This window comes from Alosa alosa, chromosome 4, assembly GCF_017589495.1.
Source record: "Alosa alosa isolate M-15738 ecotype Scorff River chromosome 4, AALO_Geno_1.1, whole genome shotgun sequence".
Classification (NCBI taxonomy): Eukaryota; Metazoa; Chordata; class Actinopteri; order Clupeiformes; family Clupeidae; genus Alosa; species Alosa alosa.
This window is the reverse complement of record NC_063192.1, coordinates 27,397,929-27,405,067: the sequence shown is the minus strand read 5'-3', so window position 1 is coordinate 27,405,067 and position 7,139 is coordinate 27,397,929.

The following is a 7,139-nucleotide window of genomic DNA, read 5'->3' as shown; positions in this document are numbered from 1 at the left end:
GGTCAGCAAAAAAGTAGTCTACATAGCATAACAACATCCACATGCAATAATACAACAACATTCATTCATTTAATAATACAACAACATTAATTCATTTGGACAACTTTATACAGCCCTAAAGTTACCTTGTTTTGTTCTTGACGTCTGGCTTTAAACAGCTGTAATCCAGTCTAATGTTCTGACAAGCACACCAATTGCCTACCTTGTTCTTGCCCATCTGGAATAACTCCTCTAGCTTTGCTGCCTCCATACTTTCTGTTGTTTAAACTTGTGATATCCATGATGAGTATTGAATTAGTGAATTAGCTCAACATTGTGTGCTGATAACCATATAGATAGCCGAGTAAAAGAAAACAACAAGTAGCCTAGTTACGTGTCTGCGTGCGTACTCTGTCTCCTGCTCAAACAAAATGTGTGCGCCTTAATTTTGATAACGTGTTCACTAAGTTATAGAAAATTGTAAATAGCCTGATGCCAGCTAATGGGAAGGTATGGTGGGCCAATTTGGTGTGAATACACATTACACACACACAAGGGAAATTTTCTTTTGTTGTTGAGTAGCCTGATGAATGCAGCAGTGTCTGTCGGGACGATACACCTGCAAAGTTTGCCTGATGTAGGCCTACTTTAGCACTTTAGCAGATAATTTAACAGTAGGGTACTACTGTGTGTGTATATGCGTATTTGTTTGTGTGTATGTATGTGTGTGTGTGTGTGTGTGTGTGTGTGTGTGTGTGTGTGTTTCTGTTTCTGTGTGTGTGTGTGTGTGTGTGTGTGTGTGTGTGTGTGTGTGTGTGTGTGTGTGTGTGTGTGTGTGTGTGTGCGGGTTTGCTTATTTCCTGTATTTACCTTTGTTGAACCAGGAGGTCTCTTGAGATATGTGTACGGGTCCATATGAATGACAAACAGAGCAAGCACTGGATAGCGTCTGTACAGTATATGTGTGTGCAAAATGAATGCTTATGGGGTTATAGATATAGTGAGGCCATGTTTTCTTCCATTTTCCAGTTTCCAACATATTCCTTTTCCTACTGTTTTTGTATTCATGGTTGAAATTGTGTCTACATAATTGTTTTACCACTTCTTCAGCATACATTTGATTTGTACATACAGTACATTGATCTATACAAGGATGTTTTTTTAAGTGTCAGGGCCTTCTGATAGCTGCTTAAGGAATAGACCTTAGAGACATTTTGACTAGAATAAAGACTTTACCATAAAGGCACTGTGGCTGAAATGTATTATTGACTCAAAACCAAATGACTGCAGTAAATATGAAATACGCAAATAAAAACAAAAACAAACCAACTGATTACCCCATCCTCTCCATAAGTCAGTGGTTGTCTTTGCAGAGACAGATTGATTGACAGGTTTTATAGGGGGAGATCTTTACAGTCCCCATGATTTATTTTCACATCTTTAATTTACAGTTGTAATCTCTGGTAGTGTATTTTGTATTTTATGTCTGCTGTAGCTCCAGTCCCAGATAAGCTGGAGGTAATTTTTCAAAATCATTCAAATAAAAGCACATTTCCATTTTTTTTATTTGCTTTGCATGTGAACATTTGCACACATACAGTACAAGCAGTTAGAGGAGGTGGTTCTTGGCGAACAAACATGGACACAGGACCAAGTGTCCAAAAGTTGATGATATCGGCAAAAACAACAGTTTTAAATATAGCACTAGTTAATATGAACGACAACGTCCATACTGCATGCTTTAAGGATAAGGGGAATTACTACAGACAGCTAACGACAACTGGGACTACAATGATGGTGTCAACACTGACCAGTGATAAGGAATGTCTCTCCTCATGCTGATGAATTCTATGATTTCTAAAATTTGATGGATTCTGAATTGCTGTCAGCTTTCTATCGATCTCAAAAAATCACTCTGAAAGTGATCCCCAACAATATCGTTCTTCATTAAACATCATTCATTCAACTCCAATGCCTCTTTTCACTGAATTTGAATTGAAATTTGAATTTCACTAGACTTAAGATGCTCTTTAATCTTGGTCCTGTGGTCTGCTGTGAGAAGAACTGCTAACAACACCAAGAGCATGATTTACATATGTACTATTGATATGTACAAGAGTATGGGTTACATATGTACTATTGATAGTTGCTTTGGATGAACGTTTCTGCTGAAGGAACAGACGTGTCAAAAGAAAGCACTGTGATGGTACTGTAGGCCACAGATCTCATCCTGAACTGATTCTGCAGCTGCAGCTGCAGCCAGGACGATGCTGTCTCTTGGGAGACCCTGTGGTGAGTTTCTACTGCTTGATTTCCTCCCTGTTGTTTTGTCTATCTATCCTATGTGTCTGTTGTAGTGGGTGTCGTCTGTTATTGGTTTGACTGGTTTTGTTGTATTTTGTGATTTTGCAATGGTTGGATTTTGGAATTTCCATATGAGATGTGTGTGTGTGTGTGTGTGTGTGTGTGTTGTAAAACCTGCTGGAGAAGTCGGACAGCACAGCCTGGATAATTTGTTTGTTTGTTAGTTAGTTTATTTATTTATTTATTTATGTCGCTCTTCAGACTCATTTTCCCTGCTCATCCCATTCGCTCTCTATTCACTTATTGATCCGTTCTGCCATTGATCAGCGCATCGACCCGTCCGCTGATCCAACTGCCCATCCGTCTGGCTTTGACAGGCTTTTAATTGATGAGAAAGCTGGTGAAATTAAGCAATTAGGCCAAGTGGTAGAAAAAGAGACAGAGTGATGCGCCATTTCCAGGTAGACTGATGGGAGAGGGAATGGAGGAGAGAGAGAGAGAGAGAGAGATGGAGGGAAGTAGGGAGAGGGAGGGATGGATGGAGAGAAGGGGTGTAAAAGGATAATGAATGCGAGAGGAATAGGCAGATGCCGAATGTTTACGCTTTTTCATTTCAGAATGTGAATGAATTTTTCATAGCTATTCATAAAAAATCCATCAATATTTCACCTGGGGAGAGTGAAAGAGAAGGAAGAGAGATAGAAAATGAAAGAGAAAGACAGAGAGAGAGAGAGAGAGAGAGAAGAATAAGAGAAAAAGGCTGAGAGGAGAAAGAGAGAGAGAGAGAGAGGGAAAATAAAGAGAACCCTCACGGAATGAGTTGTCATGGAAGTCCATTGAAGCAAGTGGAGTCGCTTAAGAAGAAAGAAAGAAGAGACAGAGGAGATGGAGGAGGAAGGGAGGAGGAGATGGAGGAGGAAGGGAGGAGGAGATGGAGGAGGAAGGGAGGAGGAGGGGAGATGGAGGAGGAAGGGAGGAGGAAGGGAGGAGGAGATGGAGGAGGAAGGGAGGAGGAAGGGAGGAGGAGATGGAGGAGGAGATGGAGGAGGAAGGGAGGAGGAAGTGAGGAGGAAGGGGTGTTTATGTGGAAGACCTAGAAAGGAGAGTAGGGGGTTGGTTGGTGGTATGGTGATGGTGATGGTGCTGGAAGAGTGCTTCTTTCTGGGTGGGAAAAAGGACATGCTGTTGTCTCTGTGTGTGTGTGTGTGTGTGTGTGTGTGTGTGTGTGTGTTTGTGTGTGTGTGTGTGTGTGTGTGTGTGTGTGTGTGTGTGTGTGTGTTTGTGTGTTTTTGTGTGTGTGTGTGTGTGTGTGTGTGTATGTGTGAGTGTATGTCTGTATTTGTGTATGTGTATTTCTGTGTGTGTGTGTGTGTGTGTGTGTGTGTGTGTGTGTGACTATGTGTATGTGTCTGAGTGTGTTTAAAAGCTGGGTGTATGAGGGGGGAGTGTATCATAAGTCTAAGCCGCACAAGGAGGAGGAGGGGGAGGAGGACAAGGTAGCAGTCAGACACAAAGCCTGCACACCTCGCACTAACAACAACAGCAGACTGCTGCTCATTTTCACATTGTCAATACTGCCTCACGCAGAGGTGAGGAGCTGGGTGCTGCTGTCACCCCCCACACACACACACACACACACACCCATCACAGCCTATCGCTCTCACCCCTCACCACCCCCCCCATCTCAAGATGGCCCTTTCACTTTTGTGAGAGACGTGGGAAAGTGTGTGTGTGTGTGTGTGTGTGTGTGTGTGTATGTATGTCTCTTTGATGTCCTCCTGGCTTTTTTGACAGGCAGGTAAACGTCTACAGTCTGTGTGTTGTCATAGGTGCCAGTGTCAGTGCCGGCAGCCCAGAGTTGAACTTTGATCCCTGGCGACTGGGCCACTAAATCCACTCGCAGAAGAAGGCGGGGTCATGCGTTGTCCCATTTGCATGAATTTATGTGCGCGTGGGATGCCATCATCCGTCTGCAGATAGTCAATTAAATATCTAATTAACTGAGAAGGCCCTTAAATAATTCAGCGCCATCGACTGGCCTCCAGGAGGGGAGATTTCGCTGTAAATCATGCCTCGCTCCAGTGGCCTTAGCTGGGCTGGGAACCACCCCAACCCCCCCCTGCCATGGGCCAAGGCCTGGTCTGGTCGGTCTGTATAGGTGTTGGGATAATAGCCAGTCCAGACAGACACACCTGTGTGTGAATGCACCAGTGGAGAGGTCACTGATTACAGAGTGGCTGATTGCAGTGGGCCTTTAGAGACACGTCTGTGACAGAAACGATTTTTTACATTTACATTTATTAATCTAGCTGATGCTTTAATCTAAAGTGATTTACAAGGAATAAGGAATGACTTTTAAGCTACAATTGGAGACCTAGAGTAGCCATAAATACCTTAACATGCAATACAAAATAACTAGAGGATTGATATGGAACCATCCATCCGTGAGTCTCTCTATGTGTGTCTGGAAGGGGTACAGAGCAGTGCATCACTTTCTCGATGAGTAACGTGCTAATGACAGACTATAGATCTTAGTTTGCTTGCTGCTAGCATGTCCATCTGCCGTGCGGATTACTGAGACTGCAGGTTTGAATTCAAAGGGGGACTTTCTTCCTTGGAATTTCCCGAAAAAAAAAACACACACACACACACACATAAACATACACACATTCACACACCCACACAAACACACACAACCATACAGACAGCTCATTATGAGCTAATTAACGCGACCGCAAAATGACCACTATCATCTTCAGCTCCGGACTGTCTGGCCATGACCTATTCGAGCCCCCCAGGTTAATTCTGGACTTCTCAGAAGCACACACAGATTGCTTAACGCTTGCGGTGGCCCGAATTTAGAGAAGGCAGGTTACGTCCTCACAAACCTAGTGGTTAAGGTCTTGAATTAGACCCTTTTGTGTCATTTACAGGATGAAATGCTTCTTTTTTTCTCATTTCAAATGTCACAGCAAATGGCTTTGGCACGCAAACCTTTAAAAAGACACTGCACTGCATACAAACTTGTCTGGGCACATCTTGAACTACCTTAACGTGCACTCAAACGAGGAACAATTTTCCACTTCTCAATTAAAAGCTTGGTGTTAACACAGCAACCTCTACTTCTCCTTAATTAGATAATTGTTTTTTTATCCCATAATGTGTTAGGCACAGGCAGAGGCACTGCAGAGTGTGATTATATCATTATGCTGTGATTATCATACAACGGCTGTAATTTGGTTATGATAACAGTAACAGGAACAGATGTTACTGATAGAAACGAACGTGAGATTATGCCGGAGGTTGCGTCGAGCTGCTTTAAACACTCCGTGCCTTTCTCAGCCTCCTGCTGCAGGTGGGAAAGTGCTAGATAAGACGTTTTAGGAGATTTTTTACGCAAATCTCTGGTTTCTGTTTACAACAAATCACTCACACAAACACACAAGCACCCATACACACAGTATGGGATAATAAACAGACACACACTCACACGAGTGATAATAAACACACACACACACACACACACACACACACACACACACACACACCTATACACATCTACAGTTAATGTAAATATGGTCTGGCTGGATGTAGATTTAGTGTGTGGAGGAATTCTCTCTCCGGGTGCTTTTGTTCTGAGCGGTGGTAACAGATGAGTATCAGCAGCAGGATGAATGAGAGCCCAGGCAGCAGCGAGCATCACTTCCTCTCACACCTATTTATACATCAGCATACTTCCATGCAAATAGAGCAGACCATCTCTCTCTCTCTCTCTCTCTCTCTCTCTCTCTCTCTTTCTCTCTGTTATCATATCCCTCTCTCATTCCTTTATTCTCTCGCTCTCAATGCATCAGCATACCTCCATGCAAATAGAGCAGCAGGTCTGGGAGAGAGAGAGAGAGAGTGCTCTCATTCCCATACCCTCCCTATCTCTCTCTCTCTCTCTCTCTCTCTCTCTCTCTATCAGTTCCCTCACTCATACAGTCCTTTTCTCACTCTCTCTCCCAGCCTATCCCGATTTTCATCATTCCCATAATTTACAAATTTTCACTGTGTTTATTTGGTGCTGTCGCTGCTGTGATTTTATCTTCTGTATCATAATGTCTTTGAGGAGAAGGGGATCATATTGACACACACACACACACACATACACACACACACACACACACACACACACACACACACACACACACACACACACACACACACACACACACACACACACACACACACTCAGGACTCGCCAGCACTGGAGGACAGCTCCACATGGGAGGATTCACAGACACAGACCTACTATACTATACAGTATATGTATATAACATACATTGTATGAGACAACATACAGCATATACGGTATATGCTTTTAGTTTGGGCTCTACTTTGTCTGTTTGTTCCTGTGTGTGTCTCTCTCTCCATATGTGTGTGTGTGTGTGTGTGTGTGTGTGTGATGTCATCTGTTTGGAGATATCAGCGCTTGTGTGTGGTGTTTTTCAGTTCCTCTGTCTCCCTGCACCCCTCCCCTCCCCTGTCTCCCTCTCCTCTCCTCTTTAACCCTGGGCCAGGCCCCACCTCCTCTCCACTCCTCTTTAACCCTGGGCCAGGCCCCGTATCTGGTGTGGACAGTGTACACAGCAGGTGGTCGAAGGTGGAGAGGTAGTGTAATATTTCTGGCCCCTGTCTAGGGTTGGGTATCGTTTGGGTTTTATCCGATACCGGTGCTAAATCGATACTTTTAAAACGGTGCCTGAACCGGTACTTTGTTTTTAAAATGTTTTAAATTAAAATGGTCTAAAGCATGAATTGCTTTTTTTTTATTGATGAGACAAATTTGAACATGAAATTGAACTGTTATATTC